This window comes from Mesoplodon mirus (assembly GCF_964341445.2).
Source record: "Mesoplodon mirus genome assembly, chromosome: 1".
Taxonomy (NCBI): Eukaryota; Metazoa; Chordata; class Mammalia; order Artiodactyla; family Ziphiidae; genus Mesoplodon; species Mesoplodon mirus.
This window is the reverse complement of record NC_138976.1, coordinates 126,445,737-126,460,873: the sequence shown is the minus strand read 5'-3', so window position 1 is coordinate 126,460,873 and position 15,137 is coordinate 126,445,737.

Here is a 15,137-nt window from a genome sequence, read left to right as displayed (position 1 = left end):
TCCATGCTCCTTGAAATCAAAATGATACATGACCTCCATCATCACAATGATCCAAACCCTTCTGATCACAATGTTCCATAACACTTGTCATCACAAAGCCCCATGACGCTCGTCATCACAATTACCCATGGTCTTCTCATCACAATGCTCCATAAACTTTGTCATCACAATGCTCTATACACTTGTCATCACCATGCTCCCTGACACTTGTCGCCAGAATGCTCCTTGAACCCTGTCATGACAAGGCTCCATGCCTTTTTCATCACAATGCTCCATGCCCTTGTCATCACAATGCTCCAAGACTCCTGTAATCACAATGCTCCATGCCCTTTTTCATCAGAATCCTCCATGAGACTTGTCATCACAAGGCTCCAAGGTCTTCTCATCACAATGCTCCAGGACTTTGTCACCACAATGCTCCATTCCTTTGTCATCACAATGCTCCATGACCACTGGCATCACAATATTCCATGAATATTTTCACCCAATGCTCCATGACCTTCTCAACACAATGCTCCATGACCCCTCTCATCACAATGCTCCATTAAACCTGTCATCAAAATCCTCCTTGACCCTTGTCATCACAAGAATCCATGCAGTTGTCATAACAATGCTCCATGAAACCTGTAATGACAATGCTCCGTGATGCATGTTATCACTGTGCTACATTACACTTGTCATCACAATGCTCCATGACTTTGTCAGCAAAATGCTACATGACCTTGTCATCACAATGCTCCATTCCCAATGTCATCACAATCCTCCATGAACCTTGTGATCACATTGCTTCATACCATTGTAATCACAATGCTCCATGCTCCTTGAAACCAAAATGATCCATGACCATTCATCACAATGCTCCAAACACATGTGATCACAATGTTCCATAACACTTGTCATCACAATACTCCATGCCCTTGTCATCACAATGCTCCATGAACTTTGTCATCACAATGTTCAATACACTTTTCATCACAATACTCCCTGACACTTGTCGTCAGAATGCTCCTTGAACACTGTCATGAAAAGGCTCCATGCCATTTTCATCACAATGATACATGCCCTTTTCATCACAATGCTCCATGCCATTGTCATCACAATACTCCACAAGCTTGTCATCAGAATTCTCCATGACACTTGTCATCACAAAGCTCCATGACCCCTGTCATCACAATGCTCCATGCCCCTTGTCATTACAGTGCTCCATGATGCTTGTCATCACAATTATCCACGGTCTACTCATCACAGTGCTCCACGTTCTTGCCATCACAATGCTACATGCCCTTGTCATCACAATGCTCCATGTCCCTTTTTATCACAATTCTCCACGTCCTTGTCATCACAATGCTCCATGACTCTTCTCATCACAATGTAACATGCTCTTGTCATCACAATTCTCCATGCACTTGTTATTGCAATGCTCCATGACCCCTGTATTCACAATGCTCAATACCCTTGTCATCATAATGCTCCAAGACCACTATAATCACAATGCTCTCAGCCCATTTTCATCTCAATGCTCCATGAACCCTGTCATCACAATGCACCATGCCCATCATCATAATACTTCAGGCTATTTTCATCACAATGAAATCAAATTGCTCCATGACCTCTGTCATCAAAATGCTCCAAACCCTTGTGATCAAAATGTTCCATAACACTTGTCATCACAACTCCCCATGATGCTCGTCATCACAATTATCCATGGTCTTCTCATCACAAGGCTCCATAACCTTTGTCATCACAATGCTGAATACACTTCTCATCACAATGCTCCCTGCCACTTGTTGTCAGTATGCTCCTTGAAACCTGTCACGGCAAGGCTCCATGCCTTTTTCATCACAATGATCCATGGCCTTTTCATCACAATGCTCCAAGACACCTGTAATCACAATGCTCCATGCCCTTGTCTTCACAAAGCTCCATGACGCATGTCATCAGAAAGATCCATGGCCTTCTCATCACAATGCTCCATGCCGTTGCCATCACTATGCTCCAAGACCCCTGTAATCACAATGCTCCATGCTCCTTTTCATCAGAATACTCCATGACACTTGTCATCACAAGGCTCCATGGTCTTCTCATCACAATGCTCAAGGACCTTGTCACCACAGTGCTCCATTCCTTTGTCATCATAATGTTCCATGAGCCCTGGCATCACAATACTCCATGAATATTTTCACCCAATGCTCCATTCCCTTCTCATCACAATGCTCCACGACCCCTCTCATCACAATGCTCCATGACATCCGTCATCAAAATGCCCCATGACCCTTGTCATCACAATAATCCATGCCCTTGTCATACCAATGCTCCATGACACCTGTAATCACAATTCTCCGTGACGCATGTCATCACCGTGCTCCATTACACTTGTCATCACAATGCTCCATGCCTTTGTCAGCAAAATGCTACATGACCTTGTCATCACAATGCTCCATTCCCATTGTCATCACAATCCTCCATGAACCTTGGGATCACATTGCTTCATGCCCTTGTAATCACAATGCTCCATGCTCCTTGAAATCAAAATGATCCATGACCTCTGTCATTACAATGCTCCAAACCCTTGTGTTCACATTGTTCCATAACACTTGTCATCACAATGCTCCATGATGCCTGTCATCACAATACAGTATTCCCTTTTCATCACAATGCTCCATGACCTTTGTCATTACAATGCTCAAAACACTTGTCATCACAATGCTCCCTGACAATTGTCATCAGAATTCTCCTTAAACCCTGTCATAAAAAGGCTCCATGCCTTTTTCATCACAATGTTCCATGCCCTTTTCATCACAATGCTCCATGCCATTGTCGTCACAATACTCCACAAGCTTCTCATGAGAATGCTCCATGACCCTTGTCATCAAATTGCTCCATGACCCCTTTCATCACAATGCTCCAAACCCTTGTCATCACATTGCTCCTTACATTTATCATCAAAATTCTCCATGACATATGGCATCACAAAGCTCCATGTCCCTTGTCATCACAATTATCCAAGTTCTTGTCATCACAATGCTCCATGACTCTTCTCATCACAATGTTACATGCCCTTGTCGTCACAATTCTCCATGCACTTGTCATCGCAATGCTCCATGTCCCTTGTAATCACAATGCTCAATACCCTTGTCATCATAATGCTCCAAGACGCCTGTAATCACAGTGCTCCCAGCTCATTTTCATCTCAATGTTCCATGAACCCTGTCATCAAAATGCATCATGCCCATCATCATAATGCTTCATGCTATTGTCATCACAATGAAATCAACTTGCTCCATGACCTCTGTCATCACAATGTTCCAAACGCTTGTGATCACAATGTTCCATAACACTTGTCATCACAACACCCCATGACGCTCGTCATCAAAATTATCCATGGTCTTCTCATCACAATGCTCCATGACTTTCGTCATCACAGTGCTCAATACACTTGTCACCACAATGCTCCCTGACACATGTCGTCATTATGCTCCTTGAAAGCTGTCATGACACGCTCTATGCCTTTTTCATCACAATGCTCCAAGACACCTGTAATCACAGTGCCGCATGCCCTTCTCATCACAAAGCTCCATGACTCAAGTCATCAGAATGATTCATGGCCTTCTCATCACAATGCTCCATGCCCTTGTCATCACAATGCTCCAAGACCCCTGTAATCACAGTGCTCCATGCTCCTTTTCATCAGAATGCTCCATGCACTTGTTAGCACAATGCTCCATGACCCATGTCATCACAATGAGCCATGGAATTGTCATTCACAATGCCCCACAACCTTGTCATCACAATGCACCATAAACCTTGTAATGACAATGCTCCATGCACTTCTCATCAAAACGCTCTCTCACCACTGATATCACAATGTTCCATCACTAGTCATCCCAATACTCCCTCACCCTTGTCATCACAATATTCCATGAACCCTGTCCTCACAATGCTACATGCCCTTATCATCACAATGCTCCATGACCCCTGACATCACAATGTTCCATAACACCTGACATCAAAATGCTCCATGACCCTTTTCATCACAATTCTCCATGACCCCTATCATCACAATACTCCATGAATATTTTCAGCCCAATGCTCCATGACCTTCTCATCACAACGTTCCATGAAACCCCTCATCACAATGCTCCATGACCCGTCATCAAAATGCTCCATGATCCTTGTCATCACAAAAATCCATGCCCTTGTCATCCCAATGCTCCGTGACCCCTGTAATCACAATGCTCTGTGACGCTTGTCATCACAGTGCTCTATGACCCTTGTCATCACAATGCTCCATGCCTTTTTCAGCAAAATGCTACATGACATTGTCATCACAATGCTCCATTGCCATTGACATCACAATCCTCCACGTACCTTGGGATCACATTGCTTCATGCCCTAGTCATCACAATGTGCCATGCCCACTGTCATCACATTAATCCCTGAAACTTTACAGACCAATGCTCCATTCCTCTGTCATCACAATGATCCATTCCCTAATCATCACAATTATCCATGACACCTTCCATCACAATGCTCCGTTACTCCAGTCATTACAATGCTTCATGAACTTTCTCACCACAGTGGTCCATGCCCTCGTCATCACAAGGCTCTGTGACCTTTGTCACCACAATGCTCCATGAACTTTTCATCACAATGCTCCGTGAACATTGTCATCACAATTCTCCATGCCTTTGTCATCACAATGCTCCATAACCCCTGTCATAAGAATGCTCCATGAAACCTGCCATCACAATCTTCCACGGTCTTGTCATCACAAGGCTCCATGACCCTTATCATCACAATGCTCCAATATCCCTGTAATAACAGTGCTCCATGCCCTTGTCATCACAAAGCTCCATGACACATATCATCAGCATGCTCCATGGATATCTCATCACAATGCTCCATGCCTTTCTCATCACAATGCTCCAAGACCCTTTTCATCTCAATGCTCCATGAACCCTGTCATCACAATGCACCATGCCCATCATCATAATGCTTCATGCTATTGTCATCACAATGAAATCAAAATGCTCCATGACCTCTGTCATCACAATGCTCCAAACCCTTGTGATCACAATGTTCCATAACACTTGTCATCACAACGCCCTATGACACTCGTCATCACAATTATCCATGGTCTTCTCATCACAATGCTCCATGAGCTTTGTCTTCACAATGCTCAATACACATGTCATCACAATGCTCCCTGACACTTTTAGTCAGTGAACCCACTTTTCGCCTTGAACCCAGTCATGAAAAAGCTCCATGACATTTTCATCACAATGCTCCATGCCCTTTTCATCACAATGCTCCATCCCATTGTCATCACAATGTTCCATTACCTCTGTCTTCACTATCCAACATGACACTTGGCATCACAATGCTAGATGCCATTGTCATCACAATGGACCCTGACATATGTCATCACAATGCTCCATGCCCCCTATCATCACAATGCTCCATGACCCCTGTCATCACAATACTCCATGAATATTTTAAGCCGAATGCTCCATGACCTTCTCATCACAATGCTCCATGACCCTTGTCATAACAATGCTCCAAGCCTTTGTCATCACTATGCTCCATTACCTTTGTCATCACAATCCTACATGACACTAGTCATCACAATGCTCCATGCCCTTCTCATCACAATGCTGACACCTGTCTTCTCAATACTCCATGAACTTGTCATCACAATACTCCCCGCCCTTGTCATCACAATGCACCATGATAACTGTCATCACAATAATCCTTGAAACTTGTCATCACAATGATCTATGACCCCTGTCATCACAATGCTCACTGACTCCAGTCATCACAATGCTCCATGACATTTGTCATCACAATGGTCCATGACCCTTGTCATCACAATGCTCCACGTTCTTGTCATCATGAAGCTCCACGAATTTGTCATCAAGATGATCCATGACCTTGCTCATCACAATAGTCCATGCTCTTGCCATCACATTGCCCCATGACACTTGTCATCAGAATGCTCCATGGCCTTCTCATTACAATGCTCCATGCCCTTGTCATCACAAGGCTCCAAGACCCCTGTAATCACAATGCTCCATGCCCCTTTACATCTCAATGCTCCATGAACACTGTCATCACAATGCACCATGTCCATCATCATAATGCTTCATGCTATTGTCATCACAATGAAATCAAAATGCTCCATGACCTCTGTCATCACAATGCTCCAAACCCTTGTGATCACAATGTTCCATAACACTTGTCATCACAATGCCCCATGATGCTCATCATCACAATTATCCATGGTCTTCTAATCACAATGATCCATGATCTTTGTCATCAGAATGCTCAATACACTTCTCATCACAATGCTCCCTGACACGTGTCATCAGTATGCTCTTTGAACACTGTCATGACAAGGCTCCATGACTTTCTCATCACAATGACCCATGCCCTTATCATCACAATGCTCCAAGACCCCTGTAATCACAATGCTCCATGCCCCATTTCATCAGAATGCTCCATGAGAATTGTCATAACAAGGCTCCATGGTCTTCTCATAACAATGCTCCAGGACCCTGTTATCAGAATGCTCCATTCCTTTGTCATCACCACGCTCCATGACCACAGTCATCACAATACTCCATGAATATTTTCAGCCCAATGCTCCATGACCTACTCATCACAATGCTTAATGAACCCAGTCATCACAATGCTCCATGACAACTGTCATCATAACGCTCCATGACCTTGTCAGCACAATGCTCCAAGACCCATGTCATCACAATGTGCCATGCGCTTGTCATCACAACGCTCCACAACCATATCATCACAATGCCCCATAAAACTTGTCATTACAATGCTCCAAGTACTTCTCACCAAAATGCTCTCTCACCACTGATATCACAATATTCCATCAATAGTCATCACAATACTCCCTCACCCCTGTCATCACAGTGTTCCATGACCCCTGTCATCACAATGCTACATGCCCTTATTATCACAATGCTCCATGACCCCTGACATCACAAAGTTCCATAACACCTGTCATCAAAATGCTCCATGACCATTTTCATCACAATGATCCATGACCCCTGACATCACAATGTTCCATAACCCATGTCATCAAAATGTTCCATGACCCTTTTCATCAAATTGCTCCATGAACTTGTCATCACAATGCTCCCTGCCCTTCTCATCAGAATGCACCACGCATTTGTCATCAAAATGCTCCATGACCTTGACATCAGAAAGCTCCATGACCCTTTTCATCACAATGCTCCTTGCCATTGTCATCACAATGCTCCATGAATCCTCTCATCACATTGCTCCATGCACTTGTCATCACAAAGCTCCATGATGCTTGTCAGCACAATTCTCGATGTGCTTCTCATCACAATGCTTCTTGCCCTTGTCATTACAATTCTACATGACCCATGTATCACAGTGTTCCGTGCCCTTGTCATCACAATGTTCCAAGCCCACTCTCATCACAATAATCCATGAAACATTTAAGACCAATGCTCAATGAGCTTGGCATCACAATGCTCCATTACCCCTGTCATAACAATGCTCCATTAACCCTGCCATCACAATGTTCCACGACCTTTTCATCACAAGGCGTCATAACACTTGTCATCACAATGCTAAAAGACCCCTGTAATAAAAATGCTCCATGCCCTTGTCATCACATAGCTCCATAACGAATGTCATCAGCATGCTCCATGGTCTTCTCATCACAATGTTCCATGCCATTGACATCACAATGTTCCAAGACACTATAATCACAATGCTCCATGCCTCTTTTCATCTCAATGCTCCATGAACCCTGTCATCACAATGCACCATGCCCATCATCATAATGCTTCATGCTATTTTCAACACAATGAAATCAAAATGCTCCATTACCTCGGTCATCACAATGTTCCATGACCCCTGCGATCACAATGCTCCATGACCACTGTCATCACAACGCTCCATGACACCTGACAACACAATGCTCTGGGACTCCTGTCATCAAAATACTCCATGACCCTTATCATCACAATAATCCATGCCCTTGTCATCACGATGCTCCATGACCATTGTCATCACAATGCTCAATACACTTGTCATCACAATGCTCCCTGACACTTGTCATCAGAATCCTCTTTGAAGCCTGTCATGAAAGGCTCCATGCCTTTTTCATCACAATGCTCCATGCCCTTTTCATCGCAATGCTAAATGCCATTGTCAGCACAGTACACCACAAGCTTGTCATCAGAATGCTCCATGCCCCTTGTCATTACAGTACTCCATGATGCTCGTCATCACAATTATTCATGGTCTTCTCATCACAATGCTCCATGGTCTTGCAATCACAATGCTCCATGCTCTGGTCATCACAATGCCCCATGTCCCTTGTCAACACAATTCTCCACATCCTTGTTATCACAATGTTCCCTGAAACTTCTCATCACAATGTTACATGCTCTTGTCATCACAATTCTCCATGCACTTGTCATCACAATGCTCCATGACCCCGTCATAGCAAGCTCCATGTGCTTGTCATCACAATGCTTCACGACTTTGTCATCAAAATTCTCAATGGCCGTTGTCATCAAAATGCTCCATGCCCTTGTCATCACAGTGCTCCATTCACTTTGTCATCACAATCCTCCATGACACTTGGCATCACAATGCTCCATGCCCTTGTCATCACAATGGACCATGACATATGTCATCACAATGCTCCCTGACACCAGTCTTAACAATACTCCACGAGCTTGTCATCACAATGCTCCATGCCCTTGCCATCACAATGCTGCATGACCCCGGTCATCACAATGCTCCTTGACTCCTGTCATCACAATGCTTCATGACCTTTGTCATCACAAGGCTCTGTGACCTTTGTCACCACAATGCTCCATGAAATTTTCATCACAATGCTCCGGGACCCTTGTCATCACAATGTGCCATGCATTTGTCAGCACACTGCTCCATGACACTTGTCATCACAATGATCCATGCCCTTGTCATCCCAATGCTCCATGACACCTCTAATGACAATGCTCCATGACACTTGTCATCACAGTGCTCCATGACACTTGTCATCAGAATGCTCCATGCCTTTTCCAGCAAAATGCTACATGAACTTTTCATCACAATGCTCCATGCGCTTGTCATAACAATACTACATTACCATTGTCATCACAATCCTCCATGAACCTTGGGATCACATTGCTTCATGCCCTTGTCATCACAATGCTCCATGCTCCTTGAAATTAAAAAGATGCATGACCTCTGTCATCACAATTCTTCAAACCCTTGTGATCACAAAGTTCCATAACACTTGTCATCACAACGCTCCATGATGCCTGTCATCACAATACTCCATGCCCTTGTCATCACAATGTTCCATGACTTTTGTCATCACAATGCTCAATACACTTGTCATCACAATGCTCCTGACACTTGTCGTCAGAATGCTCCTTGAAACCTGTCAAGAAAGTGCTGCATGCCTTTTTCTTCACAATTCTCCATGCCCTATTCATCACAATGTTCCATGCCATTGTCATCACAATACTCCAAAAGCTTGTAATCAGAATGCTCCATAACTCTTGTCATCAGAATGCTCTATGACCCCTGTCATCACAATGCTCCATGACACCTGTCCTCACAATGCTCCATGCCTCTTGTCATTACAGTGCCCATGACGCTCATCATCACAATTTTGCATGGTCTTCTCATCACAATGCTCCACTGTCTTGCCATCACAATGCTCCATGTCCTGGTCATCACAATGCTCCATGTCCCTTGTCATCACAATTCTCCACCTCTTTGTCATCACAATGCTCCATGACACTACTCATCACAATATTACATGCTCTTATCATCACAATTCTCCATGCACTTGTCATCCCAATGCTCCATGACCGCTGTCATAGCAATCTCCATGCGCTTGTCATCACAATGCTTCACGAAATTTTCATCAAAATTCTCAATGGACCTTGCCATCACAATGCTGCATGCCCTCGTCATCACAATGCTCCATGACCCTTGTCATCACAATGCTCCAAGCCCTTTCCATCACAGTGTGTCTTTACCTTTGTCATCACCATCCTCCATGATACTTGGCATCAAAATGATCCATGCCATTGTCATCACAATGGACCATAACATATGTCATCACAATGCTCCCTGACACCTGTCTTCACAATACTCCATGACCGTGTCATCACACTGCTCCATGCCCTTGTTATCACAATGCGCCCTGCCCACTGTCATCACAATAATCCATGAAACATGTCAGACAAATGCTCCATGACCCTGTCATCACAATGCTCCATGACCCTGTCATCACAATGCTCCATTACACTTGTCATCACAATACTCCATGCCCTTGTAAGCACCATGATCCATGACCCATGTCATCACAATGCACCATGCACTTGTCATCACATATCTCCACAACCTTGTCATCATAATGCTCCATAAACATTGTCATCACCATACTACATGCACTTTCCATCAAAATGCTCTCTCAACACTGATATCACAATGTTCCATTTCTAGTCATCACACTACTCCCTCACCCCTGTCATCACAATGTTCCATGACCCCTTTCATCACAGTGCTACATGCTCTAATCATCACAATGCTCCATGACCCCTGATATCACAATGTTCCATAACCACTGTCATCAAAATGCTCCATGACCCTTTTCATCAAATTGCTCCATGACACTGGCCTCAAAATGCTCCCTGCATTTCTCATCACAATGTGTCATGCCCTTGTCATCAAAATGCTCCATAACCTTTGTCATCACAAAGCTCCTAGACCCTTGGCATCACAATGCTCCATGTCATTGTTATCACAATGCTCCATGAACCCTCTCATCACATTGCTCAATGGGCTTGTCATCACAAAGTTCAATGATGCTTGTCATCACAATGCTCGATGCCCTTCTCATCACATTGCTCCATGCCCTTCTCATTACAATCCTCCATGACCCATGTATCACAGTGTTCCGTGCCCTTGTCTTCAAAATGCTCCATGCCCACTCTCATCACAATAATACATGAAAGTTTTCAGACCAATGCTCCATGCCCTTGTCATCACAATGTTCCATTACCACTGTCATAAAAATGCTCCATCACCCCTGCCATTGCAATGTTCCACAGCCTTGTCATCACAAGGCTTAATCACCCTTGTCATCACAATGCTCCAAGACCCCTGTAATAGCAATGCTCCATGCACTTGTCATCACAAAGCTCCATTATGCAAGTCATCACAATGCTCCATGGCCTTCTCATCACAATGCTCCATGCCCTTGGCATCACAATGCTCCAAGATCCCAGTAATCACAATGCTCCATGCCCCTTTTCATCTCAATGCTCCATGAGACTTGTCATCACAAGGCTCCATGGTCTTCTCATCACAATGCTCCATGACCCCTGACATCACAATGCTCCAAACCCTTGTGATCACAATGTTCCATAACACTTATCATCACAACGCCCCATTACACTCATCATCACAATTATCCATGGTCTTCTCATCACAATGCTCCATGACCTTTGTCACTACAATGCTCAATACACTTGTCATCACAATGCTCCCTGACACTTGTCATCAGTATGCTCCTTCAACCCTGTCATGAAGAGGCTCCATGCCCCTTTCATCAAAATGATCCATGCCTTTGTCATCACAAAGCTCCATGATGCATGACATCAGAATGCTCCATGGCCTTCTCATCAGTATGCTCCATGCCCTTGTCATCACAATGCTCCAAGACCCCTGTAATCACAATGCTCCATGCCCCTTTTCATCAGAATGCTCCATGAGACTTGTCATCACAAGGCTCCATGGTCTTCTCATCACAGTGCTCCAGGACCTTGTCATCAACATGCTCCATTTCCTTGTCATCACAAAGTTCTATGACAACTGTCATCACAATACTCCATGAATATTTTCAGCCCAATGCTCCATGACCTTCTCATCACAATGTTCCATTATCCCTGTCATCATAATGATCCATGACCACAGTCATCACAACTCTCCATGACCCCTGACAACACAATGATCCGGGACTCTTGTCATCAAAATGCTCCATGACCCTTGTCATCACAAAGATCCATGCCTTTGTCATCCCAATGCTCCATTACCCCTGTAATCACAATGCTCTGTGACGCTTGTCATCACAGTGCTCCATGACCTTTGTCATCACAGTGCTCCATGACCTTTGTCATCACAATGCTCCATGCCTTTGTCAGCAAAATGCTACATGACCACGTCATCACAATGCTCCATGTGCTTGTTATCACCAATACTCCATTCCCATTGTCATAACAATCCTCCATGCCCATCTCATCATACTCCATGCCCTTTTGGTCACAGTGCTCAATGACCCCTGTCATCACAATTCTCCGTGACTCCAGTCATCACAATGCTTCATGACGTTTGTCATCACAATGGTCCATGACCTCATCATCACAAGGCTCTGTGACCTTTGTTACTACAATGCTCCATGAACTTTTCATCACAATGCTCCATGAAACTTGTCATCACAATGCTCCATGTGCTTGTCAGCACCATGCTCCATGACATGTCATCACAATGCGCCATGTGCTTGTCATCACAATGCTACACAACCTTGTCATCACAATGCTCCATCAACCTTGTCATCACAATGCTCCATGCACTTCTCATCAAAATGCTCTCTCACCACTGATATCACAATGTTCCATCACTAATCATCAAAATACTCCCTCATGCCTGTCATCACAATGTTCCATGACCCCTGTCATCACAATGCTACATGCCCTTATCATCACAAGGCTCCATGATCCCTGACATCACAATGTTCCATAATCCCTGTCATCAAAATTCTCCATGACCATTTTCATCAAATTACCACATGAACCTGTCATCACAATGCTCCCTGCCCTTCTCATCACAATGCACCATGCCTTTGTCATCAAAATGCTCCATGACCTTGACATCAGAAGGCTCCATGACCCTTTGCATCACAATGCTCTATGTCATTGTCATCACAATGCTCCATGAACCCTCTCATGACATTGCTCCATGCCCTTGTCATCACAAAGCTCCACGACGCTTGTCATCTCAATGCTCTATGGCCACTCTCATCACACTAATCCATGAAACTTTTCAGACCAATGACCCATGCCCCCGTCATCACAATGCTTCATTACACCTGTCATAACAATGCTCCATAACCGCGGCCATCACAATGTTCCACGGCCTAGTCATCTCAAGTCTCCATGACCCTTGCCATCACAATGCTCCAAGACCCCTGTAATCACAATGCTTCATGCCCTTGTCATCACAAAGCTTCATGAGGCCTGTCATCAGAATGCTCCATGGCCTCTCATCACAATGCTCTATTCTCTTGTCATCACAATGCTCCAAGACCCCTGTAAATACAATGCTCCATGCCCCTTTCCTCTCAATGCTCCATGAACCCTGTCATCACAATGCAGTATGCCCGTCAACATAATGCTTCATGTAATTGACATCACAATGAAATTTAAAAGCTCCATGACCTCTGTCATCAAAATGCTCCAAATCATTGTGATCACAATGTTCCATAACACTTGTCATCACAATGCCCCATGACGCTCGTCATCACAATTATCCATGGACTTCTCAACACAATGCTCCATGACCTTTGTCATCACAATTATCAATACACTTCTCATCACAGTGCTCCCTGACACTTGTCATCAGTATGCTCCTTCAAACCTGTCATGAAGAGGCTCCAGGCCGTTTTCATCACAAAGATCCATGCCCTTTTCATCACAATGCTCCAAGACCCCTGTAATCACAATGCTCCATGCCCTTGTCATCACAAAGCTCCATGACACATTTCATCACAATGTTCCATGGCCTTCTCATCAAAATGCTCCATACCTTTCTCATCACAATGCTCCAAGACCCCTGTAATCACAATGCTTCATGCCCCTTTTTATCAGAATGCTCCATGAGACTTGTCATCACAAGGCTCCATGGTCTTCTCATCACAATGCTCCAGGACCTTGTCATCACAATGTTCCTTTCCCCTGTCATCACAATGCTCCATGACACCTGTCATCACAATACTCCATGAATATTTTCAGCCCAATGCTCCATGACCTTCTCATCACAATGCTGCATTACCCCTGTCATCACAATGCTCCATGACCACAGTCATCACAACTCTCCATGACCCCTGACAACACAATGATCCGGGACTCTTGTCATCAAAATGCTCCATGACCTTTGTCCTCACAATGATCCATGCCCTTGTCATCCCAATGGTCCATGACCCCTGTAATCACAATGCTCCATGACTCTTGTCATCACAGTGCTCCAAAACACTTGTCATCACAATGCTCCATGCCTTTGTCAACAAAATGCTACATGACCTTGTCATCACTATGCTGCATGCACTTGTCATCACAATACTTTATTCCCATTGTGATCACAACCCTCCATGAAACTTGGATTCACATTGCTTCATGCCATTGTCATCACAATGCTCCATGCTCCTTGAAATCAAAATGATCCATGACCTCTGTCATCCCAATGCTCCAAACGCTTGTGATCACAATGTTACTTAACACTTGTCATCACAACGCTCCATGATGCCTGTCATCACAATACTCCATGCCCTTGTCATCACAATGCTCCATGACCTTTGTCATCACTATGCTCAATACACTTTTCATCACAATGCTCCCTGACACTTGTCATCAGAATGCTTCTTGAACCCTGTCATGAAAAGTCTCCATGCCTTTTTCATCACAATGCTCCATGCCATTGTCATCATAATACTCCACAAGCTTGTAATCAGAATGCTCCATGACAGTTGGCATCACAGAGCTCCATGATCCCTGTCATCACAATGCTCCATGACACCTGTCATCACAATGCTCCATGCCCCTTGTCATTACAGTGCTCCATGATGATCATTATCAAAATTATACCTGGTCTTTTCATCACAATGCTCCACGGACTTGCCATCACAATGCTCCATGCCCTGGTCATCACCATGCTCCATGTCCCTTGTCATCACAATTATCCACGTCCATGTCATCACAATGCTCCATGACACTTCTCATCAAAATGTTACATGCTCTTGTCATCACAATGCTCCATGCACTTGTCATCGCAATGCT